The following is a 27591-nucleotide window of genomic DNA, read 5'->3' as shown; positions in this document are numbered from 1 at the left end:
TGTTTTCATCTTGCTTCACCGTCATTATATGTTGGGGGCTGCCTATTGCTTTGGGGTCTGCTCTGGGGCAGTTTAGATTTCCCCTTTCTTTCTTTAGGCCTATTTAATTCTCCAGCTGTGATCGAGGGGTCTAGGGCATCGTAGGAACCCCCCACGGCTACTGCTAGCTGTGTTGATAGGTTCAGGGGTCTGCAATCTGATAGTTGCCAACTTCTCTGGTTTTCTGGACTTAGCTTGTATTTCTGTTTTTGCCTCCTACGGTGACTCATTCATAACAACCAACCATGACTGTTCACTTTTCCAAAAATTTGTGTTAACATCTGCAGTAGTGGCAGATATCTGAGTCTCACCAGGATCACCTACAACTGGTTGTTAACGTCTGGTGATGAGGGTCAGGATGCTGCTTGGACCCTCCTTCATCCTGCCCCGGATCTAAGCTAAAAAGAAAGTTGGGCATCAGTGCAGATGATTTCCTCCTCTTGACTCTGAAATTTTTGAGTACACTTCTGATGTCCATGGCATAGAATGTGTGAAAAGCTTTTCAGACTCACCCATCTGTGGTTCCCTACAGTCAGTTGGGCGGTTGGAGAGTTGTGACGTGGAGGGAAGCAAGAAAATTGTGGTGCCACCTCTGTAGACTGTACTGGGTGTGATGTTGAGGTGGAAGAAGAGGAGGAGAAGCAACTTGAAGCTGCACTTGCTATCCACTCAAACGCACACACTTTCTGGGTCTCATCAACAAGGCGTACCACTGTGCATCTGCCAAATAATGGTACTGGAGTAGCCCTTCCAGTAAGAGAAGTTGTCAGTTGTCTTTGTATGGGATGTGACACGGTTGGTTCACTAGTGCATTCACAAACATTACCACCTACCTCATGTACACTTTGAACACAAAGCCTAATCCCCCTTACACCATGACCTAGCTTTTTCCTAAAAAAAACTACTTCAAAAAGGCCACAATATGGCCAAAACGTTGATTTTTTATTGACAAAATAAATCTCTGATATATTTATTCACCTGGATTGGATGCTGCTCTCTCTTTTTTATGGATATTTTTGTTCATTTGGGTTCATGAGCTTGGAGCCTGCATACGCATTATCCTTGCTGTGCTGCCGGCTGTCTTTTGCTCTAGCTTTTTCCTAGTCATGTAACTCAGATGGTGTGGTAGGAGCACAGTATTAGCAACCAAAAACTCTGCACCAGCTTTGCAAACAGCTCAATTTCAATGGCACTAAATGACAAGATGAAATATGGAGTGCTGAATCACATTAGTCACAGAATAAAGAATTGTTTGAGTGTGGAGGAAGCCTGGGTCTGGGTTCATGGCAAGGTTGGGAAGGAAAGGAGCGCCGTTTGGCTATTTGAATACAAACTTTACTTGAATAATGAGCAGGTGCCCGGTCCCGTTTGGAGATCCCTGAAGTGCCAAAACAGTTGAAACTCTCACATGTGACACAATTTTGGAAACTAGACCCCTCAGAGAACTTATCTACACTGTGTTCCAAATTATTAAGCAAATTATATTTTTCTCTGATTTTCCTAAATAGTCAGTACAAATGACAGTCAGTCTAATAAAAGTCATCACTCGTTAGAGTATACATCAAATTTTATTGAAGAAACCTCTCAATGATAACAGTATAATCTCCAAAATGAATAAAAACTCAATTTGCACTGTTCCAAATTATTAGGCACAGTAGAATTTCTAAACATTTGATATGTTTTAAAGAACTGAAAATGCGCATTTGTGGAATTTGCAGCATTAGGAGGTCACATTCACTGAACAAAAAAGCTATTTAACTTCAAAACATCCTAACAGGCCAAGTTACATGTTAACATAGGAACCCTTCTTTGATATCATTTTCATCATTCTTTCATCCATTGAAATTGTGAGTTTTTGGAGAGTTTCTGCTTTTATTTCTTTGCATGAAGTCAGAATAGCCCCCCAGAGCTGCTGTCCTGATGTAAACGGCCTCCCACCCTCATAGATCTTTTGCTTGATGATACTCCAAAGGTTCTCCATAGGGTTGAGGTCAGGGAAGATGGTGGCCACACAATGAGTTTATCTCCTTTTATGCCCATAGCAGTCAATGACTCAGAGGTATTCTTTGCAGCATGAGATGGTGCATTGTCATGCATGAAGATGATTTTGTTCCTGAAGGCACGGTTCTGCCTTTTATACCATGGAAGACAGCTGTCAGTCAGAAACTCTATATACTTTGCAGAGGTCATTTTCACACCTTCAGGAACCTTAAAGAGCCCTACCAGCTGTTTCCCCATGATTCCGGCCCAAAACATGACTCCTCCACCTCCTTGCTGACGTCGCAGCCTTGTCGAGACATAGTGGCTTTCCACCAACCATCCACTACTCCATCCATCTGGACCATCCAGGGTTGCTAGACACTCATCAGTAAACAAGACTGTTTGAAAATTAGTCTTCATGTATGTCTGGGCCCACTGCAACCATTTCTGCTTGTGAACACTGTTTAGGGGTGGCCAAATAGTAGGTTTATGCACCACAGCAAGCCTTTGAAGGATCCTACACCTTGAGGCTCGAGGGACTCCAGAGGCACCAGCAGCTTTAAATATCTGTTTGCTGGTTTGTAATGGCTTTTTAGCAGTCACTCTCTTAATCCGATGAACTTGCCTGGCAGAAACCTTCCTCATTCTGCCTTTATCAGCACAACATGTCTGTGCTCAGAATCAACCACAAATCTCTTAACAGTACGATGATCACGTTTAAGTTTTTGGGAAATATCTAATGTTTTCATCTCTTGACCAAGGCACTGCACTATTTGATGCTTTTCAGCAGCAGAGAGATCCTTTTTCTTTCCTAAATTCCTTGAAACCTGTGCCCTGCATAATAATGTGGAACATCATTCTTAAGTAGTTTTCCTTTAATTGAGCTCATCTTGTAAACTAATTATCACAGGCGTTTGAGATTGATTTCAGTGATCCAAAGAGCCCTGATACACAATACCATCTATGAGTTTATTTGAAAAACAAAAAATTTTATCTTTAGGACACTTAAATCCAATTTGCATAATAATTTGGAACACAGTGTAGATGTGTATTGAGCACCTGTTACCTCCAGGTGCTTTACAGAAGTTTATAATGTTGAGACGTGAAAATAAAAAAAAAATCACATTTTTCCAACAGGAGAAATTGCAATTTGTTGTGCAATTTCTCCTGATTATGCCAATATGCCATATGTGGGGAAAAAACACTGTTTGGGTGCACTGCAGGGCTTGGTAGGGAAGGCACGCCATTTGACTTTTTCAATGCAAAATTTGCTGGAATTTTGAGCTGATGCCATATCCGGTTTGGAAAGCCCCTTAAGTGCCAAAACAGTTAAAATACCCCACAAGTGATACCATTTTGGAAAACAAACCCATCAGGAAATGTATCTAGATGTGTATTGAGCACCTATAATTTCAGCTGTGAACATAAAACAAAATCACAATTTTCCTGCAAAAATGTTTTTCTATCTCCAAACTTTGCATTTTTATAAAGTTTACAGGAGAAATTGCACCATACAATTGGTTGTGCAATTTCTCCTTAGCATGTTGATACCCCATATATGGAGGAAAACCACTGTTTGGGTGCACAGCAGGGCTCAGAAGGGAAGGCGTGAAATACATTTTCTGGACATGACCATTCACATCAAGGACGACACCATACAAACATCAATTTACCATAAGCCCACAGGAAATCCAGCATATCTTAAATGGTACAGCTTTCATCCAAAACACACACAAAACCTATCATCAAGCTCTGAGTTATATTCGGATCTGTTAAGACAGTAAAGACAGAAAACTACAACTGCTATCACTGAGGAATACATTCCTACAAGGATACTATCCACTGGTATACATGAACAGATCTACAGAGCTACAAGGACCCCTTCGACGCAGCCTCCTGGATGTCAGACTGAGAGAGGACAACAACAGGTTGCCTCTTGCAGTCACAAACAACCCCCACATAAGCATCTTAAGAAAATCAGTGTTGATCTCCAACCCTAATTCCACAGAGAACACAAATTGAAATAAATATTCCCAGAACTACCACTTCTGTCCTACAAACAGCCCCCTAACTTAAGGAATCTCCTTGTCAGAAGTGTCCTCAATCACCATCAGTGATTGGCACATTGCAATGTAACACTAAAAATGCTAAACTTATACCCACATATTACCAACAAACACAGTCCTCATACCAAACACAAATCAATACTATAAAATCATGAATTTCTTTTCATTTACATCCTCCAATGTGGGGTACATGATACAATGTAAAAGGTGCCCTGGAGGTATCTGTATTGGGGAAACGATGCAAAAACTAGAAACAATGATGAATCTACACCAACACACAATCAGGAATGAAATGGACACACCTGTGGGAAAATATTTCTCTGGACCTGGACACAGTATGACAGACTTAAAAGTCATAATACTAAAAGGTCATTTTAAGGATGACAGAGAGATAAACAATTAAAATTGATACTCAATTTAACACCTGGATTTATGACTCAATACATGGATATAATTCACACTTCCACCAGATGGACTCCAGATAACAAAGAAGAACATTCCTACTGCCTTTCCATTTCTAACAAAATGCCTAATTTGATTTCCTTGGCTTATCATTAGAAGGCATCACCTCTCCCACCTAAAGCCCCCGTCATACACAGCGATCTCGCTAGCGAGATCGCTGCTGAGTCACAATTTTTGTGATGCAACAGCGATCTCACCAGCGAGATCGCTGTGTGTGACACTGACCAGCGACCGACCCCCCTGCCGGTTATCGCTGATCGTCCTGGAATAGCCAGGACATTTTTTTGATCGCTGGTCTCCGGCTGGCCAGCACGCATCGCTGCATGTGACAGGCGGGAGACCAGCGATTAGCGATCAGTGGGCTGGTAACTAGGGTAAAAGCAGGGTTTCTAAGCAGCGTGCGTCACTTAGAAACCCATTGTGTACCTTAGTTAGCAGCGCGCTGATGCAGGGAGCTGGTAACCAAGGTACACATCGGGTTTCTAAGTGATGTGCGCTGCTTAGAAACCAGATGTGCACCTTAGTTACCCACTCCCTGCATCAGAGCGCTGGTAACTAACGTACACAGCGACGCCGGGCGCTAGGCGTCGCTGGTGCTGATCACTGGTGAAGCTGTCTGTTTGACAGCTCACCAGTGGTCATATAGCGACACACCAGCGATCCTGACAAGTTGATATCGTTGTCGGGATCTCTGGTGAGTCGCTATGTGTGACGGGGCCCTTATGAACAAATATCTTGCTGTAATATCTCTTAAAAGTTGTGCCTTTTTCTTATTAATTCATTTGTAATCCAGCCTGAAGAAGGAGCCTCTGTGCTCTAAAAGGTTGCAAACATATATTATTTTTCTGGTAAGCCAAAAAAGGTATCAATCTGATAATACTTTTGTCATCATAGGGCAGAAAAGTATTCACTTCAGATATTTAGATTGAAAGTGCTCAGCAAAGAGTGCAGGATAAATGTGATCCCAAATGTCCCTACACTTAGCACTTAGGAGTTATGGTGTCTGCAAACTATTCTAGGAAAATCTCTGCTTCAGGAGGCAAATAGCGCTCCGTCCTTCCCACATCTCCTCGTATGATTAAGCAGCACTGTACAGTCACATATGGAGTATTTCCGAGTACTGCAGAAATTGTTGGACAAATTTTGGTGCAGTTTTACCAATTTCCTCATGTTAAAATGTAAATTCTGGGGCTTAAACAAAATTTTGGTATTAAAAATGTAATTATTATTTAGTCACTGCTCAATGGTATAAAATTTTGTGACTGAAGTTGTCAATATGATTACTGGAACCCTATATTAATTAATCAAGTAGTATTGTTTATAAAATGGGGTCACTTATGAGGGGTTCTGTGCTTCTGGCACCTCAGGGGCTCTTCCAGTGGGTCAAGGCACCTGCAAAACCATAACAGTAAAATCTGTAATATAATTTGGTGCTCCTTACCTTATGAACTTTTCACTGTGCCTGAAAAGTTTTTCCTGATTACAAGCAGGTTACTGGTACACTCAGGAGAAATTTTTCCCAGAAACTGAGGTGCATTTTTTCCTATTAGGTCTTTGAAAATGAAAATTCTTGTGTCTAAAACAACTTTTATCACTGTCCAATGGTTTAAAATTCTGTGAGGCACATGTGATGTCAATATGATCTTTGCACCCCTACATGAATTCATAGTGGGTGTAGTTTGTAAAATTAGGTCCTATATGGGAGAGTTCTGCTGGTATGGCACATCAACGGTTCTGCCAATGTGACATGCCACCCTCAAACCATTCCAGAAAATTCTGAACTCCAATATATCATTTTTACCTTCCTGAGGTTTGCACTGTGTCTTAAAAGCAGCTTTCAACCACATATGGGGTATTGGTGTACTTAGGAGAAATTTTGCAACAAATTTTGGGCTCCATTTTCTCCTGCTATCCTTGCAAAAGTGAAAAAATTTAGGGCTAAAATAACGGTTTTGTAGGAAAAGATTTTTTTTTTCATTTTCACGCATTAACGCTGAATAATTCTGTGAATTCCCTAGTGGTTCAAAGTGCTCACTACACATCTAGATACATTCATTAGGTGTCTAGTTTTTAAACCCAGGTAATTTGTGGGGGTTCCACTGTTTAGGCACATCAGGGGCTCTCCAAAAAAGACATGACACCCACACATCAATTCATCAAAATCAGTGTTCCAAAACGTCACTTTTTCCTTTCTGAGCCCAGCCGCACACCCAAATGATAGTTTTATCCAGCATATGGCATATCGGTTTACTCAGGATAAATTGCCCATCAAATTGTGAGTTCAATTTTATCCTGCTACCCTTGTGAAAATACAAAAATGAGGGCTAAAATAGCATTTTTTGGGGGGAAAATTTGATCATTTATTTTCACAACTCAATTTTATAAATTTCTGTGAAACACTTGGGGATCAATGATCTCTCCACACATCTAGATACATTCCTCGAGGGGTCTAGTTTACAAAATGGCACCACTTGTAGGGTGTTTCCACTGATTAGGCACATCAGGGGCTCTCCAAATTGGACATGACATACACTAATTATTCCAGCAAGTTTTGAGTTCAAAAAGTCAAATGCACTCCTTCCCTTCAAGCCCTGCTGTGCACCCAAACAGTAGATTCACCCCATATATGGGATATTGGCGCACTCTGAAGAAATCACAAAACAATTTTTGTAGTTTATTTTCTTTGTTACTCTTGTGAAAATAAAAAAAATTGGGGCTAAAAAAACATTTTTATGGAAAAAAATTAGATTTTTTGTTTTCACGGCTAATTGTATGAAGCACCAGGTGGTTAAAAGTGCTCACGACATATTTAGATAAGTTCCTTAAGGGATTTGGTTTAAAAAATAGGGTCAATTGTGGGGATTTCCACTGGTTATGTGCATGAGGGGCACTGTCTCTTATTTCAGACCCGAACCAGTCTAACATTGATTTACTAATTTAAAAATATGCCATCAAAGTTTAAAATAGATTGACACCTCATATGAAGTGATAGGAGACCAAAATATTTAAAAAAATCTTAGATATATACGATTTGGAAAAGTAAACTTTTACTCTCTAAGTTGAATGATAATTAAATCTCTTGACTTTTAAGAAAAGGAGACTGAAGTTGGCAAAGGTCAAGCTTACTGTTGTCTTACCGTCTCACCTGACATGCCTTATACTGTATATGCATTATGGATGCTGGAAAGCGGTTGCAGTCTATTAAAATTTCAACAAATCAACATTTGAAATATTATTGTAACTGTAAAATAATAATAATTATGACTATTATTATTAGTATTATTATTTTTACTACTACACTGATGATGAGCAAAAGGGTAGCAATGTTTTGAACTTTTGAATTTCAGACTCCATATCTCACCATCAACTACTGCTTCAAACCTGAGACTACCATAATTTTATAGACAATCATCTTGGTTATATCATACAGTGGGTGCTGAAAGTATTCAGACCCCTTTAAATTTTTTACTCTTTGTATCATGGCAGCCATTAGGTAAATTCAAAAATGTTCATTTTTTTCTAATTAATGTCCACTATGCACCTCATCTCGACTGAAAAAAAACAGAAATGTGGAAATTTTTGTAAATGTATTAAAAAAGAAAAACTGAACTATCACTTGGTCATAAGTTTTCAGACCATTTGCTCAGACACTCATATTTAAGTCACATGCTGTCCATTTCCTTATGATCCTACTTGAGATGGTTCTACTCCTTCATTGGAGTCCAGCTGTGTTTAATTAAACTGATAGGACTTGTAAAGGCACACACCTGTCTATATCAGACCTCACAGCTCAAGTGCATGTCAGAAAAATGAGAATCATGAGGTCAGAGGAACTGGCCATGGAGCACAGAGACAGAATTGTGGCAAGGCACAAATCCTGCCAAGGTTGCAAAATAATTTTTGCAGTACTCAAGGTTCCTAAGAGCACAGTGGCCTCCATAATTCTTAAATGGAAGAAGTTTGGAACCACAAGAAGTCTTTCTAGACCTAGCCGTGGGGCATTTGTGGAAGAAGAGCCTTGGTGAGAGAGGTAAAGAAGAACCCCAAGATCACTGTGGCTGAGCTCCACAGATGCAGTAGGGAGATGGGAGAAAGTTCCACAAAGTCAACTATCACTGCAGCCCTCTGCCAGTCAGGCCTTTATGGCCCAGTGGCCCGACAGAAGCCTCTCCTCATGGCAAGACATATGAAAGCCCTCATAGAGTTTGATAAAAAACATATGAAGGACTTCCAGACTATGAGAAATAAGATTCTCTGGTCTGATGAGACAAAGATAGAGCTTTTTGGTGATGATTTTAAGCAGTATGTATGGATAAAAACAGGCACTGCTCATCACCTGCCCAATACAATCCCAACAGTGAAGCATGGGGATGGCAGCATCATGCTATGGGGGAGTTTTTCAGCTGCAGGGACAGGATTACTGTTTGCAATTGAAGGAAACATGAATGTGGCCAAGTACAGAGATATCCTGGATGAAAATCTTTTCCAGTGTCCTCTGGACCTCTGACTTGGCCAATTGTTCACCTCCAACAAGACAATGACCCTAAGCACAAACAAAGGAGAGGCTTCAGAACAACTCTGTGATCATTTTTGACTGGCACAGGCAGAGCCCTAACCTAAACCCAATTGATCATTTCTGGAGAGACCTGAAAATGGCTGTCCACCAACGTTCACCATCCAACTTGATGGAACTGGAGAGGATCTGCAAGGAAGAATGGCAGAGGATCCCCAAATCCAGGTGTGAAAAGCTTGTTGCATCATTCCCAAAAAGACTCAAGGCTGTACTAGCTCAAAAGGGTGCTTCTACTCAATACTGAGCAAAGGGTCTGAATACTTATGACCATGTGATATTTCAGTTTTTCTTTATTAATTAATTTGCAAAAAAATCTACATTTCTGTTTTTTCAGTCAAGATAGGGTGCAGCGTGTACATTAATGAGAAAAAAATAATCTTTTTTGAATTCATCAAATAGCTGCAATAGAAATGAGCGACTTTGCCATTTTTAGGGTCGAGTCAGGTTTCATGAAACCCGACTTTCTCAAAAGTCGAGTCGAACGAAATCGGCTGACTATAGGGAAAAGTCGGGGTATGACTGAAACACGAAACCCAATGCAAGTCAATGGGGAAGCAAAGTTGGCAGGGAGTGGAGGACAGTAAACACACCTACAGTGCCCATTTCAATGCCAATAACATCAATTCTTATTACTTAAGCTTGTCAACCTTAATTTACTTTATAATAATAGTTATGCATTGAAAACTGGGGGTTATTTGGCTAAAGTTGTGGGGGAGTAGGGCTCACTCCAGGTTTTCGTGTGCCCCGGGCCAGAGTGTTAGTGGGCCCCTTTAACACATAACACAATTCATGATGCTCCGACACGACAGAGAAATAGTGGTATAGTACAATGAAAAATACTTCACTTCTTACATGACATGACTGATATCTATTTTAAATTCAACAATAGCTAAAAAAACGGACAGTATATTACTCCATACAGTAATATGGCCACCACATAGTGCACCATACAGAATAATGAGCCCCATATATTTCTCCATACTGAATAATTGGTCCCATATTATGTTCCATACAGTATATGATGAGCTCCACATAATGCTGCAGTATATGTTGGTCCCCATGGTTTATGCTCCACTGTCTTATGGGCCCAAATAATGCTCCATATATAATGGGCCCCATTTCTAATGCTCCAGTGTATAATGGGCACCATAGATGCTGCTCCAGTGCCTGATTTGCCCCATTTAGAATTTTCCAGCATATGATGGGCCCCATGGATGATGCTCCAGTGTCTTATGGGCCCAAATAATGCTCCATATATAATGGGCCCCATTTATAATGCTCCAGTGTATAATGGGCCCCGTAAATGCTGCTGAAGTGTCTCATGTCCCTCATTTGGAATGCTCCAGTATATTATGGGCCTTATGGATGATGCTCCAGTGTATGATGGGCCCAAATAATGCTCCATATATAATCTGCCCCATTGAGAATGCTCCAGTATATGATGGGCTCCATGGATGATGTTCCAGTGTCTTATGGGCCCAAATAATGCTCCATATATAATGGGCTCCATTTCTAATGCTCCAGTGTTTAATGGGCTCCATAAATGCTGCTCCAGTGTCTGATGTCCCCCATTTGGAATGCTCCAGTATATGATGGGCCAAATGGATGATGCTCCAGTGTATGATGGGCCCAAATAATACTCCATATATAATCTGCCCCATTTACAACGCTCCAGTATATGATGGGCCCCATGGATAATGCTCCAGTGTATGATGGGCCCCATATCTCATTCTCCAGTGTATAGTGCTCCCCAAAAATTGATAACAACCTTTAAAAAATTAAATACCTCTCCTCGCTGGGCACTGCTCTACTCTGGACTCCTCAGCGTCAACATCTTCCAGCTCTCTGCACTTGGACTGTTTAGGCAGAGGGCATACAGATGTGATGTCATCGGGACCTCTGACCTGAATGTCACTGGCATGAAACGTGGAAGACGTCACAGCAGTGGAGCAGGGAGAGGTAAGTATTGCAAGTGCTGTGGCCCTGAGCAAGCAGGGGGGCCCAATCGTGGGAAACGGCACTGGCACAGGGCCCCTCATAGTACGCCGGTGTGTCTGATGGTGAGTGGGCACCTGAGTTTCATCAGAGTCAGATTCTAGCTCTGTAGAGTGTGAGTGGAATGTAGTGCTGTTGGTGAATGTACCAGCAGAATCATCCAGCAGTGGCTGTGCATCAGTGCACTCCATCTCTGATTCATGTTGGACTGGGGAATTCAGGATTTCACTTGATAACAAAGGCATGATATCTGAAAAGAGCTCTATGGAGTAATCTGAAGTGTGGGCTACCGCATCCTTCACTTTTGGTGGGGGTGAAGGACACAAGGAAAGGGGTTGTTCCTGACCAGAAGCCTGCACTGACGACTCAGTGCTTGCAGTTTTTAAAACTTCAGAAGAGGAGGAGATAGAGCTGGAGGCTGTTTCGGCAATATAAGCTAAAGCCAGTTCCTGATGCTCCGGCTTTAAAAGCGGTTTACCTACTCTGAGAAAAGGGAGCCTTCCATGCCTTCAGGAGCAAGACCATGCCACAGTATCAACACCTCCTGCCTTACCTGGTATTGTACGTTTGGCACTACCAGCAGATGCACCATCACCACCATCAGTACCAGCTAGTCACCCACACCCACGTCCACAGCCTCTTACACCATACTTCCTAATTTTTGTGAAAATGGACCCAAAATACAAGCAGATATATGGTACTGTAACAGAAGCGTACAGCTTTATACAGTGTAGGGGTCATTGTAAATCTCCGTATATATTTCCAGAGTCAGACACGGATGCTCACAGGCACAGTATGAATTGGACAATACTATAAAAATTGAAATAGGGTACAGTATCAACAGTTACAATGTATATATAGTATAGTTTAAACATTCTAAATCTCTGTATATATTTCAGTAAGCAGACACAGATGCTGTCAAGCTCAGTATGGATTACACCACAATATAAAAAGCAGTAAAAGGGTAATGATCAGAAGCGTACAGCTTTATACAGTGTAGGGGTCATTGTAAATTTCAATATACATTTCAAGAGTCAGAAACAGACTCTCACTGGCTCAGTAGGAATTGGACAATACTATAATAAGTTGAAAAAGGGTACAGTAACACCAGATACCAGGTATATATAGTCTAGTTTAAATATTCTAAATGTCCGTATATATTTCAGGAGGCAGACACAGGTGCTCACACAGGAGAGGGGTGGGGTCTCCCAAACCATGCATGTTCTCTTGTTGTGTTTCAGCCATTTGGTGGTGTGAGCATTGTATTACTGACTTGTTCACACTTGTGCATGTCACTTATGTTTTTAATCCATTTTTCCTTGCTAATGCATGGTTTGGGAGACCCCACCCCTCTCCTGTGTGACATGCACATAAATGAGCTGTCTTACACCACAAGGCCATATACTAGGAGGCGCCTATCTGTATCCTGTTCATTTAGACACTGTTCACATGTTCAGGTTTTAAATACATTAGATAGGGACTGCTTCGTGAAGGGTTACCATGACGTGGTGAAGCGGCTTGGCATACACTTTTTGCAAAAAACGTATCGACTGAATACCCTGTATTTGTTATACAGCACTTGCTGATCACTGCTATGTTTTTTACTGCAGAGTATTTTTGCAAATTTGTCATTTTGTGTTCTCTTGTTGTGTTTCAGTAATATAACTAGTTGAGAAAGGTACAGTAACACCAGCTACCAGGTATATATATGGTATAGTTTCAACATTGTAAATGTACGTATATATTTCAGGAGGCAGACACAGACGCTCTCAGGCTCATTAAGGATTACACCACAATGAAAAAAGCAGTGAAAAGGGTAATGGATCAGAAGCGTACAGCTGTATACAGTGTAGGGGTCATTGTAAATCGGCGTATATACTTCCATAGTCATAAACAGACTCTCACTGGCTCTGTATACATTAGACCGGAATAAAAACAGCAGTAAATGGTTAATGTATCCCAACAGCTGTATACAGTGTTGTGTTAATCGGAAGTAATAGACAGACAATCACAGGCTGAGTATGGATTACAACAGAATGTAAATAGCAAAAAAGGGTACTGTTTCAAAATCGTACAGCTGGATACAGTGTTGGGCTAAATGTAAATCTCTGTATATATTTCCGGAGTCACCCTCAGATGCGCACTCAGTCTGGATTTGACCATAATACAAAATGTTTAAAAAAGGTACTGGATAACAAGATAGCAAGTATATGTATTGTATGGTACAATTTAAATCTCTGTATATATTTCCGTAGTCCCGCTCAGACAGTCACCCAGTATGGATTTGACCGTAAGACAACATGTCTAACAAAGGTACTGTATCACAAGATAGGAGGTGTATAGAGTATAGGGTAAAATGTTTTTCTCTGTATATATTGAATGAGTAAAGCTCACACGCTCACTGAGTATGGATTATACCATAAGAAAAAATTTAGAACTAAGGTACTGTTTCATCAAATACCAGGTGTATATGGTGTAATCGAAAATGTTAATCTCCCTATATATTTCCGTTTTCTCATACATATAGTCAGCATGTATTTCTCCATGATACCATCCGGTACACGGTAGTGTGTTAGGATCGTACAGCTATATATGGTGTGTGAAATAATGAACGTTTGTTCACTGCAGGAAAACAATTAAAGAAGGAGTGCTGTGTAAAAGCAGTCTGCACAGCTGTGTCCATGCAGCAATACTGCTATAAAGCACGCTAATAATCAGTGCTGCTGCACACAAGAAAATCATCCCTGTCACTGGCAGGCAGCCTAATAACTAGCACTGCTGCACAGAAGAAAATCCTCCCCTGTCACTGCACACTAACAGAACACAACAATTGCGTTCAGCGCAAGCACATAGCAACTTCTGTTTACAGGCCTAAGTGTCTCCCAATTCATAAACAGCGTCAGCAACCTCTCCCTACTGTAAAGATGGGCAGAAGAAAAATGGCGGTCGGCGGGGAGGGCTTTTATACACACTCCGTATATACACGGGTTGGACAAAATAATGCAACCAAACACCTAACGTGTTGTCATCATTATCTTCAAACATGTTCTAAACATGCAAACCGTGACATATGTTAATGTTTTGTAGTTGATTATTTGTGTCATGTGATATGTGTATGTAAATTAACTGTTTGTTTTGCATAATTCTAAGAACATTGAGGAAAACCTGATACCAATGGCAGATTTTCAAAGAGCCCAAATTGTTGATGCAGGTATGGCAGGCGCTAGTGTAACAGAAAGTGACCGAATGCTTGGCGTGTCAAGCGGTACTGTCTCCAAAGTAATTACTGCGTTTGAAAGAGAAGGAAAAATGTCCGCAGCAAAGCACAGGTCAGGTCGAAAGTCGAAGTTGACTGAGAGAGTTACTGTCGGACTGTAAAGCAAATTGGGAGAGAGGATCGCAAGACAACTGCTTGGAAAATCAATGCACTACAGAACACAGTTTCCACGAAAAAAGTTTGACGCGAGCTGCACAAATCTGGATTCCACGGAAGAGCTGGAATTGTAAAAACGCTTCTCTCAATGACAAATGTTTCCATGCGTTTAGAGTGGTGCAGAAACCTCCAGAATAGGTCTCTCCAGCTGTGAAAACATTTTATATTCTCAGACGAATCATCGTTTACCCTATTTCCGACCTCAGGCTGAGTGTACATTTGGAGACAGCCTAAAGAAGCATTCCATCCAGACTGCCTTCTCCCAACCGTAAAACATGGCGGATGTTCTGTGATGATCTGTGGTGCTATTTCGTTGAGATACGCTGGGCCAATGATATCCCTTCATTGAAGAAGTAACAGCCGTGATTATTTAGGCATTTTGGGCAACCAAGTGCATCCTATGGATCAAACACTGTTCCCGGAGAGGAACGCCATCTTTCAGGATGATAATGCACCAATTCATACAGCTCGAATCGTTAAAGCATGGCACGAGTAACACTGTAATGAAGTTGAGCATCTCATCTGTCCCCCACAATCCCCAGACCTCCACATTATTCATCATTTTTGGCAGATTTTATCTATTCAAGTTAGACGTCGATTTCCGCCACCATTGTCGCTCAAAGAACTGGAGGGTGTTTTAACTGAAGAATGGGATACAATTCCTTTGGAAACAATTCACACCTTGTATGAATCCATACCTTGGATAATGGAGGCTGTAATTGCCACAAACGATGGGCCTACACCATATTAAATAATATTTTTCCTTGCTTAGCATGGTTTGGGAGACCCCACCCCTCTCTTGTGTGACGTGCACATAAGAGCTGTCTCAGACCACAAGCCCATACTAGGGAGCGGCCTGTCTGAATCCTGTTCATATTAGACACGGGTTCACATTGTTCAGGTTTTTAATACATTAGATAGGGACTGCTTCAATAGGGTTACCTTGACGTGGTGGAGCAGCTTGGTGTACATTTTTTGCGCAAAAAAAGTATCGACTAAATACCCTGTATTTGTTATCCAGCACTTGCTGATTACTGCCATTTTTTATTACAGAGTATTTTTGCAAATCTGTCATTCTGTGTTTTCTTGTTGTATCTACACCATATTAACCTAAGTTTTTTTGATGTTTTCATGTCTTTACATTATTTTTTCCAACCACCAGATTTCATGAGTCAACCACACCCGCTCACTCAGTCAGTATGGATTTAACCGTACTCAAACATGATGAATAAAGGTACTGTATCAGCAGACACAAGGTGTATCCAGTCCAGGGTTAATTGGAAATTTAAGTCTATATATCCGGAGTCAGAAAAATACACTCACAGGCTCAGTATGGATTAGACAAGAATATAAAAAGTCCAAAACGGGTAATATATTAAAAGCATACAGCTGCATTCAGTGTTGGTGTCATAAATCTCCCTATAGTTTAAAAGAGTCAGACACAAACTCTCACAGGCTCAGTACGGATTACACCAGAATATAAAAATTAGAAAAAGGGAAATGTATTCAAAGCATACAACAGTATACAGTGCTGGGGTACTTTTAAATATTCATATATATTTCAGTGTCAGTAAGCCAGTCCAGACTGACCGCTACAGGAAACAAGATGGATACAACTCCACACAGAAAGTCTAGTGATTGCACAAATGTTAGAAATTACTAATCATGGGAAAACCTCCCAGGAGGATTCGCAGAGGTGATGCTGACCCTCAATTAATTTGTCTGTGGAGACTGCGAAAATGGTTGTTTGTGAATAAAGGGTTGCTGTATAGCAGTAGCGTGGATCCCATCACCGTTACTCGTCTCCATCAAATTGTGATCATAGGGAGAGATGTACACATGGTCCTCACTGCCTATCATGATCTGTCTCTTCACTTTGGAGTGCAAAAGACAGAAGCCACATGCTGTAGGCGATTCTATTGGATTGCCATGAGAGGAGACATTGAAAAATGGTGGCAGGAATGTAACACGTCTGTGACTAGGAAAACTGTGAAAGCTGATCATAAAGCACCCCTATTCCAATTGTGAGTCAATGTCCATTACAAATGGTAGCCATTGATCAACTGAAGGTAGAGCCTTGCAGGACTGGCCATAGCTTTAACCATAGTTAAAATAGATTTAACCATCAAAGTTGTGGTGCCTGTCCCTGTGAAGGATTTAACTGGCCATACTACACAACGGTGGAGAAGGGAGAGGTAAGTCTTGCAAGTGCTTGGGCCCTGAGCAAGCAGGCGGGGCTCACTCGTGGGCGGTTGTACTGGCACAGGGAACCGGATAGTACGCCGGTGTGTCTGACGGCGAGTGGGCCCCCCCACCATCAGAGATACTTTATTGTATTAAGAGGGGCCCTGTGCCAGTGCCGTCGCCCAAGAGTGGGCCCACCCACCTGACCAGGTCAACTGCACTTGCCTGGGTGGGCAAGGTGGTGACCACGGCCATGGGGGGGCAGCCCAGTTAGGGAGATTGAAAAAATGGCATAGGTTGATGTCTAGGCTGTACATTCAGCAGCTGCAAATAGAGGAAGTGGAGAAGTATGAGGAAGAGGAGGACAAAAGCGAGCCATTTTTATTGCTACCTATTTGTCATCAGGGGAAGTTGGGACAAAATCCTTGGAAACCCATGCATGGTTCATTATAATGAAGGTTAGATCATCAACATTTTGGGTCGACAGACGGGTCCTTTTTTCTGTCAGGATTGATCCAGGAGCACTGAAAACTCTATCAGATAACACATTAGCAGCAGGGCAAAACGAGCTCCTGTAAGGCATATTGTGCCAATTCAGGCCAGGTGTCCAGTTTACAGGCCCAATAGTCAAAGGGGAATGACCTGTGAGGGAGAACATCGATATGGGAGAAGTAGTTTGTAACCATAGTTGTCAACTGTTGTCTCCTGTCACTTGCAATCGATTCAGTATTAGCAGTCGTGTGAGCTGTACTTGAAAAATCAGTCCACAACATGGTCATGAAACCCCTGTCTCCAACGCCACTTCGGCTGTGTGCACCACGAACACCTCTTCCATTTTGACCTTTACGGCTTGTTGGAGAACCATCACCGCTGCTGTGTGCTGGGAATGCCTCAACCAACCGGTTTACCAGAGTTGCTTGTTAATATTAGGTCAAGGTTCTCCTGTGGCATGATGGTTTGAAATTTGCCTTTATAGCGTGGATCCATGATGCTGGCCAACCAGTAGTTGTCATCGTTCATCATTTTGGCAATGCGGGGGTCCCTTTTTAGGATCTGATCATTAATGTACGTGAAAGTTTGCATGAGCAGATGCATATGTGGGATGCTCATGCTTATGATGGCGTCATCTGCGCTTACCAGCCGTGTGCATTCCTCAAAACACTGAAGGACTTTTCAGAGGTCTTTCAGCTTCGACCACTGCACACCAGACAATTCCATGTCTTCCCTCAAACTGCCTGCCCGTGTATCCTCCCACAAATACATTACGACCTGCCTCTGTTCGCACAGCCTCTCAACCGTGTGCAGGGTGGAGTTCCACCTTGTTGCAATGTCTATGATTAGGCGGTGCTTTGGGAGTTGGAGCGATCGCTGCAGCTTCTGCATATGACTGGAGTGTACGGGCAAGCAACGGATGTGCGAGCACAGTCTTCGCACCTTATTGAGCAGGGCTGTTAACTCCGGATTATTATGTAGGAAGCACTGCACCACCAGGTTCAAGGTGTGAGTCAGGCAAGGTATGTGTCTGAGTTTTGCAAGGGCTATGGCTGCCACAAAATTCCGGCTGTTATCACTGACTACCTTGCCTGGCTCAAGATGTAGACTGCCCAGCCATGACTCAGTTTGTCGATGCAAGTAGTCGGCCAGTACCTCCGCGGTGTGTCTTTTGTCGCCCAGACATCATCTTTAAAACAGCCTGCTGCCGCTTACCACTAGCTGTTCGATAGTGGGACACCTCGTGTGCAACACTGGCAGCTGCGGATGGAGTGCTCGTGTGACAGCGCTCTGTGGATGAGATTTCGCTTCTGGAGGAGGAGGAGGGTAGAACACCTACAGCCAACTGTTTCCTATAACGTGGGCTAGGCAGCACTGTTCCGCCACCGCTGTCCCCTGTGGAGCCAGCATCCACCACATTAACCCAGTGTGCAGTGATGGACATGTAATGGCCCTGGCCATGCCTACTGGCCCATGCATCTATTGTGAGGTGCACCTTTCCACTCACTGATTGTTTGAGTGCATGGACAAGGCAGTCTTTCACATGCAGGTGGAGGGCAGGGATGGCTTTTCAAGAAAAGAAGTGCCGACTGGGTAGGTTATAGCGTGGGACAGCTTAGGCCATGAGGTCTCGGAACGCTTCGCTTTCAACCAAGCGGAAGGTCATCATCTCTAATACGATCAGTTTGGCAATGTAGCCGTTCAAAGCCATTGTACGCGGATGAGATGATGAGTACTTTCTTGTCCTAGTCAGAGTGTCTGGTAGGGTGAGCTGGACTTCAGAGCTGCATAGGAGGGAACTAGCGGTGGACATTAAGGACTGAGAGGGGGTTGGTGATGATGATGGTGGTGTTGGTGATGGCCTTGATTCAGTCTTTTTTTCCAAAAACACTGTGATTCCCTGACTGCTTTGGCCTTGCGACGACACCTCAACTTTTCTTGCTGGTGGTGTGCTTATCGGTGGCCTTTCAGTGGGGGAAGCAATGAAGCATTGCTAGCAACCTTCTGTCGGAGCAGGTGCACATCTGCTACCTGAGGTTTTGTAGTCCGTCCACGCTTGCAAGTGCATGGTGGTTAAATGTCTAAGCATGCAACTGGTGTTTAAATTTTGGAGATTTTTACCTCGGCTGAAGATCCTTCTGCACTTACAGATAACCTTTGCCTCATCAATAAGATATTAGTCAAAAAAGTGCCACACCACACTCTTCCTACTATGTTATAAATTTTCAGGGCTTGCATGGTGTGCAAATTTGACCGCCTAGCCAAGCTGTCCTGCAACTCTTTTTGATTTTTTAACAAGCTTTGGTACAGCTACGGGCCTGCCAGATAACCGCTGCTGCGATGTCGATGCCTGCTGCGGATCCTTCTCCTCTTCTAAGCTCTTTCCAGCAGCACCCTCTTCCCCCAATGGATGCCAATCCGGGTCAACAACTGAGTCATCCATCACCTCCTCTTCAATTTCATATGCACCTTCCTCTGTGTCACCGTGTAAGGTGGTATAGTATGCGGGGGAAGGGGCACCTGAGTTTCATCAGGGTCTGATTCTGGCTCACTAGACTGCAAGGTAAATGTATTGCTCTGGGTCAATGTACCAGCAGATTCATCTAGCAGTGGCTGTGCATCAGTGCACTCCATGTCAGATTCATCTTGGACTGGGAAATTCAGGATTTGACTTGATAACCAGGCGTGGTATGTGAAAAGAGCTCCATGGAGTAATCTGAAGTGTGGCCTGCCGCATCCTTCACTTTTGGTGTGGGTGAAGGACACAAGGAAAGGTGTTGTTCCTGACCAGAAGCCTGCACAGATGACTCAGTGCTTGCAGTTTTTGAAACTTCAAAAGAGGAGGCAATAGAGCTGGAGGCTGTTTCAGCAATTTAAGCCAAAACCTGTTCCTGATGCTCCGGCTTTACCTACTCCCAGAAAAGGGAACCTTAAAGGCCTTCTTGTGCCAGACGATGACGCAGGCTCATCACCTCCTGCCTTAGCTGCTATTGTGCTTTTTCCATAACCAGCAGATGCACCACCACCACCATCAGTACCAGCTGCGCCCCCCACCCACATACGCGGCCTCTTCCACCATTCTTCCTCATGTTTGGGAAAATGTACCAAAAATACCAGCAGAGATATGGTACTGTATGAGAAGCGGACAGCTCTATACGGTGTATTGAAAAATGGAAATGTCCATATATGTATTTACGGAGTCTCACACACACACACTGACTCTGTATAGATGTGACTGTAAAGCGAACAGCAGATATAAGATACTGTTAGAGAAGCGGACAGCTCTATACGGTGTATAGAAAAATGGAAATGTCCGTCTATGTATTTTCGGACTCACACACACACGCGCTGTCTCTGTATAGATTGGACCGTAATCAAACAGCAGATATAGAAGGGCAAATAACTTGGGGAATTTAATAGCCCCCTCCATCTCCAGTCCCATGACAGGGGATGACTTTCAGTCACAGCAGCAGTTAAAGGTTTTTTTTCCTTGCAGAAAATGTGCACCTTGTAGGAAATTAGGCAGTAGGAAACAATTTACAATCATGATTAAATCTACAGAGATTCAAATTCATGATTTTATTACGTGTGACACAAAGGGTGTGATATATGGCATCACGTGTCCCTGCGGCAAATTATATATAGGACGAACAATACATCCATTAAATGTCCGGATTAGTGAACACCTAAGTAATATCTGCAAAAAATTTACAGGTCATCCACTCTCTAATCATTATTTGATACATCATGGGGGTTCTATAAAGAACACTATAATTACCGGCATTCAAGTAGTTAAAAGGAGTTGGAGGAAGGGAAATTTTATTCATCAAATGTCCAGGACCGAAAGTAAATGGATTTTTGAATTAGATACTCTGATTCCAAATGGTCTCAATAGTGAGATTGAATTGTTCGCTTTTAATGTGTGATGATATGTCTCTATTGGCTATATAAGGGTTACTTTCACTCTCTGGAGTCATCCCTGAAGAAGGAATCCGAGAATTCCGTAACGCGTAGGATTTCTGCCTGTTTTTGTCTCTCACAGCGCTCCTTAGCTATTCTCTGCCTGTCACGTGACACATCACGTGACTGTGACGTCACGCAAAGTCCTTCAGCGTTTTTGGACCTTGCAGGCTTACCCCTTATGCAGCGTCTGTAAGCTGCATAGGTTGGCGCTTCATATCTCCAGCTGCACGCTAGTTTCTGGCCGGGACAGCGGCGTGCAGGGAGATTAGACTCCCTTGTTTGCATCAGAGACAACTTATCTCAGAGCGACTGATTATCAGTGGAAAGGACCTTTTTCCTTGGATTCACTCCTGAAGATTCTCTTCCTCGGTATAATTCCTCCCTTGCCAACTAAAGTTTAATCAAGGTAATTCGCCCTCTCATGGGGTCATTGTATTTGTTTTAGCTGGATATTTTGCATATAACCTGTGTACACTTTAGCGCAAGTTAACCCTATATATTTTTATTTTATATGTTTCTGGACAAATTGAGTGTTTTTTTGTCCTATTACTTGCTGCTGTGCACTCTAAGGTCTTGCGCTTAGCGCCGTTAGGTATTTTATATTTATAGATATAGGATACTGTTTGAGAAGCGGACAGCTCTATACGGTGTATGTATGGAAAATTGTAATTCTCTGTCTATTTTTTAACGGAGTCACACACACACACGCTGTGTCTGTATCGATTTGACCTTAATCAAACAGCAGATATAGGATACTGTTTGACAAGTAGACAGCTCTATACGGTATATGTATGGAAAATTTAAATTATCCGTCTATTCTTTAACAGAATCACACACAGACGCTGTGTCTGTATCGATTTGACCTTAATCAAACAGCAGATAAAGGATACTGTTTGACAAGCGGACAGATCTATACGGTGTATGTATGAACAATTTTAATTATCCGTCTATTTTTTAACAGAGTCACACGTCACACACACACATGCTGTGTCTGTATCGATTTGACCTTAATCAAACAGCAGATATAGGATACTGTTTGACAAGCGGACAACTCTATACGGTGTATGTATGGAAAATTTAAATTATCCATCTATTTTTTAACATAGTCACACACAGACGCTGTGTCTGTATCGATTTGACCTTAATCAAACAGCAGATATAGGATACTGTTTGACAAGCGGACAGCTCTATACGGTGTATGTATGGAAAATTTTAATTATCCGTCAATTTTTAACGGAGTCACACACACTGTCTCTGTATATAATTGACCGTCATCAAACAGCAGATATAGGATACTGTTTGACAAGCGGACAGCTCTATACGGTATATGGAAAAATTGAAATTTTCGGATATGTATTTACGGAGTCTCACACACACGCTGTCTCTGTATAGATTTGACCACAATACAAATAGCAGATCTACAATACTGTTTGATAAGCGGACAGCTCTATACGGTGTATGTATGGAAAAATGAAAATCTCCGTCTATCTTTTTATGGAGTCACACACAGATAGCATGTATTTGTCCGTGATACCAGCCGGTATACGGTAGTGTGTGAGGAGCGTACACCTCTATACGGTGTGTGAAAAAATGAACGCTCGCTAACTGTAGAAAAAAGGAATAAAAGTATTTTTGCTTTGAAAAAAGCAGTCTGCACAGCAGTGTGAATACAGCAATGCAGCTATCAGGTAGCCTTATAAGGCAGCCTAATAACCACCAGCGCTGCTGCACACAAAAGTGTGAAAAAATGAACGCTCACTAACTGTGCAGGCAAAAGGAAAAAAGTATTTTTGCATTGAAAAAAGCAGTCTGCACAGCAGTGTGCAAACAGCAATGCAGCTATCACGTAGCCTTATAAGGCAGCCTAATACCACCAAAGCTGCTGCACACAAAAATATCCTCCCCTGTCACTGCACACTAACTGTTTTGTTGTACAGTGAAAATCGCTATCAGCAGAAGCACAATTGTATTTTTTTTTTCCTGCCTAAACACTCTCCCGATGGAGAATGAGCAGCAGCAACCTCTCCCTATGCTAAGATCGGCAGAAGTAAGATGGCGGTCGTCGTTCAGGACTTTTATAGCCACTGTGACTCCACACACAGCCAGCCAATCACTGCAATGCCCTTCTATAAGATGGTGGTGGCCTCTGCCTATGTCATTGCGCTGCCCACAGTGTGCGTCCTTGATCATTGGCTGAGAAAAAGCGCTGGAAGCATGATGGGAAGCGTGACTTTGGTGCACGGGCCGGCGACCTCATGGCCGACCTCACGCTATGGTCCGGTTTCGATTGGCAAAACCCAACTTTAGCGAAAGTCGGCGACTTTTGAATTTGACCGACCCGTTTCGCTCAACTCCTATGCTGCAATGAAACAAAGTGTGAAACATTTAAAGTGTTATTAATAATTTCCATACCCACAGTACATAAATTTGACTTGCAATTTTTTGCATATGATTAGTTATGCAGATTTTTGTCATGTCAATGCATTTTTTTCTGTTTTGCTCCTGATGGTGGAAAAATCTTCTTCTTCCTGAATACTACAAATTACAACCTGTTCTCATATTCACTAGTAGCTCAGTGTGTGATGAGGTTGATTTTCAAGCGAAAGGTCACTGGTTTGCTGATTTGAATTGAGGAGCAGCCATGAAGAAGATTTTCCAAGAAAAGAGAAACAGCATCATTCAGATAGCGGTCTCTTTGCCTTCTGCATTAAGGGACTAAAGCTTTTTAATACATGTATATATATATATATATATATATATATATGTGTATGTGTATGTGTAAACTGAACCTGTCAAAGACTGAACTCCTTGTGTTTTCTCCCTCTACTAATGTACCTATACCTGACATTGCCATTTCTGTGTGTGGTTCCACTATCACTCCCCAGCAACATGCCCGCTGTCTTGGGGTCATACTTGACTCCGAACTTTCATTCGCCCCCCACATCCGATCACTGGCTCGCTCTTGTTATCTTCACCTCAAAAACATTTCTAGAATTCAACATTTTCTTACTTTTGATTCTGCAAAAACTCTTACTGTTTCCCTTAGGCTACTTTCACACATCAGGTTTTCGGCGTCAGGCGCGATCCGGCGTCGTGCCGGAATGCCGGATCCGGCAAATGTTTTGTAAAACCTGAAGTGCCGGATCCGGTTTTCTGCCGGATCCGTCTTGTTCTTGACAGACAAAACCGGATCCGTCTCATCCGGTTCATCCGTTTTTCTATCCGTTTTTCTATCCGTTTTTCGACGGATTACGCCGGATCCGGTTTTTAAAATTGACCCTTGTGGCCTTCCGAACGGGATTGGCTACTGGAAAACTAGATATAGCATGTTCCTACAGCCCTTCTTTGACAGGTTGTAGAGAAGAAAGTGCAGGTTGGAGAGAAGAGCAAGTTACTGGCGAAGATGGATGTTGTCATTGGAAATATTACCACTAGAAGTTCTGTGACGGTTTCAGGGACAATTTTCCACTATACTTTATGTCACCTCAAGGCAGAGTACACTGGGATGACAGAGTGTGAGAGATTTTTGCCCTAAACTTGTGTACCTTCTGGACCAACAGTATATACCTTTGCCAACCAAAGTTGGCTATCTTGTCATGGTCTTACTATTTTTACCTTTAGGCCACAGGTGTGTACCTGGTTGTGTTTTATTCAAAGTATTTCACCTTTTAACAAAAGTTGTGTACATTGGTAGGAAATCACCAACAATAAACACAACTTTCTAGGTGAAATACTTTGCTTCAAACACAACCAGGAACACAACTGTGGCAAAAAGCTAAAATTTACCCACAGTTATACCTGGTTTTGAATACCTTTTTACCTTTGAAATACCCTGTATTTAACCTTTTTTTAAAACATAGTTCGCCGCAGAAAGAAATGACAGACAACCATTGTGAAACGATAATTTAACTTTTATTTAAATTTTTTTTTTTTTTGTAAAATGTTTTTAAAGTGCAAAAAACTTTTTTAATAAAGGTTTTAAACCCAATGGGCATTTTTATTACAAAAAACACACATTTACAATTCTGTGTACTGTGGGGTGGAAATACTGCTGGAGGGGCTGCGGGACACTTCGACACTGGGTGTGTGGAGAGAGGACTGGGATCGTGGTGGGGAAGGAACAGTTAGAGGTGAAGGTGTGGAAAAAACTACAGAATGGGTGGACATGTGGGAAGCAGAAGAGGTGGTGGGTGGTGGAGTGGAGGGTTGGGCAGGGACTGTAGGAGCAGATGATGTTGATGGAAAGTTGTATGGGGAAGGAGTTTGGTACGGGGAAGGAGTTTGGTACGGGGAAGGAGTTTGGTACGGGGCAGGTTGCTGGAAGTGGGGAGATGACTGGTACTGGGGAGGTTGCTGGTACTGGGGAGGTTGCTGGTACTGGGCAGGTTGCTGGTATGTAGTAGGAGGGGGAGGATGAAAAGTGGCTGGAGGGGGTGCAGATGTAATAGGAGGGGGAGGATGGAAAGTGGCTGGAGGGGGTGCAGGTGGAGGAACTACAGTGGTGGGAGGTGGAGGTTGGGAGGTAACCTGCTGTAGAGCACCGTGGCATGAATGCATTACATGCATCTGCTGGGTAGGAGATAGTGTTTCCATGCGCTCCACAACAGACCTGAAAAAGGTGTGGTTTGGTGAAGATCTTGCTTCTGAATGCATGGTTTGCAGAAGTGTCTTCACCTCCAGAATGCTGGAGTTGATCTGCTGAAAGCCTGCGGAGATTTGCTCTGACAGGACTTTGAGACAGTTCTGGAAAGATGCATTCAGATGCAATAACTCTTGCGCATAACTCTTTTCCTGACCCCTCTGCCGCTGCCGCCCAGTACCCGCAGGTGTACTAGAGGCGGCAGGGGCAGAAGGGTGGGGTAAAGGGAAAGCGATCTCCTCACCAGCAGCTTCATGTAATGTAGGCGGCCATGATGCTCCTGGTGGATGGGACAGATGGGTCGAATGTGTGGGAAGGCAGGGAAGGTGCAGATGTACCGGGGCGGTAGAAGTGTCCCTCGGTGCCGGTCTCCTCAGGGATCACCTCAGAAGGGTCCAATCATGCAGGCTCCCGAGTGCTGCTCACCGTGCTGTGGAATAAAGAGAAAAAAAAACAATTAAAATACTGACATGGTATGGCCCTGGCTGAAAAAAAAAAGTTACTTCTAACATTTTTTTCACATGTGGTGTGTAATATTTACCTTCTGGTGAGCATTGTTTCCCGGAGGAACGACAGGGCTTGTGCGTACTTGTACTTGCTCCTGCGTCCTCCAGATCCACTCGGGGCCCGCATCTCTTTATTGAACTCCTTCTTGAAACGATCCCTCACAGACCGCCACCGATTCACAATTCTGTTCCCTGAAACGAGAAAGGAGTGGTTAGTATACAACATCAGTGTTTCACAAACTCCAGTCCTCATGGTCCCCAGGGGTCATGTTTTCAGGATTTCAATACTAAATAGTATTCCTGAACACATGATCCGTGGGGACCACAAGGACTGGAGTTCGCGAAACACTGGTTTACATCAAGCAACCTGTATATACTTACGCTCTTTAATCTGGGCCCGAGCTTCGAGGTCCTCCCAGCGGCCCACAAGGAGAGAACAGATTTCCTTCCAGAGTCGTCGGGTAATGATCAGGTCAGCGTGGCGGCGGTCAGCCATATTCCAGAGCGGCTCCCTTTCTCTGACGAGATCGATGAGGCGGTCCACATCAATCCCTCCATCCTCACCGTCAGAGTCGGGAGCACGCTGTGAAGGCTGTTAAAGAAAAAGACAAAAATAACATAATTAGCCTCCACAAAAGAAATGAAATAAAAAGTGCAAAAAAACAAAGCAAAAATATTTATACTTACACGCTGGTGACCGCCGCGTTGCTGTCACCGACGACCCTGGGAGGCACTGCGAGGACCTCTTGGCCGAGCACCAGATTGGGAAGACTAGAGAAGAAAACAAAAAATGTTATGTGTTTGGATGTAGGCATTTGTTTGCTGTGTGTGGTCTGCAGAACATTGTTTTCTATGTGTTGTGTGTAGTGTGATGTTGTGTTTCTGCGTTTGATGCAAAAAACTTACGAATTGTGAGCCCACTCCAAGCGTCTGTCCACCCCTTCCTTCTTCTTCTGGGAGCTCCTCTTCATCTTGTGATTCCTGTTTTGAAATAAAAGGCAATGAATAGACATATATTACAGAGATGATGGCTTTTGGAAATAAAAACTTACCGTCAAACGCTGACGATGCGAGGGAGGGCTCCCAGAAGAAGATGTGCTGTCCTGTTGATGGCCAGACTCCATGGCTGTGGGTATTGCTGCTGCCAGTGATGCCATTTCTGCTGCTGCTGCTGCTGCATCTCTTTGGCGGCTGTTGAATAAAGAGAAACAAAGGGCCAATGAATATCTTGATATTCCATGGCCCTAGTTTGGAGGAAT

Source organism: Dendrobates tinctorius, unplaced genomic scaffold (genome assembly GCF_039654945.1).
Source record: "Dendrobates tinctorius isolate UK_male_01 unplaced genomic scaffold, ASM3965494v1 ptg000003l, whole genome shotgun sequence".
Classification (NCBI taxonomy): Eukaryota; Metazoa; Chordata; class Amphibia; order Anura; family Dendrobatidae; genus Dendrobates; species Dendrobates tinctorius.
The sequence above is the reverse complement of the archived record's forward strand: the minus strand, read 5'-3'. Positions refer to the sequence as shown.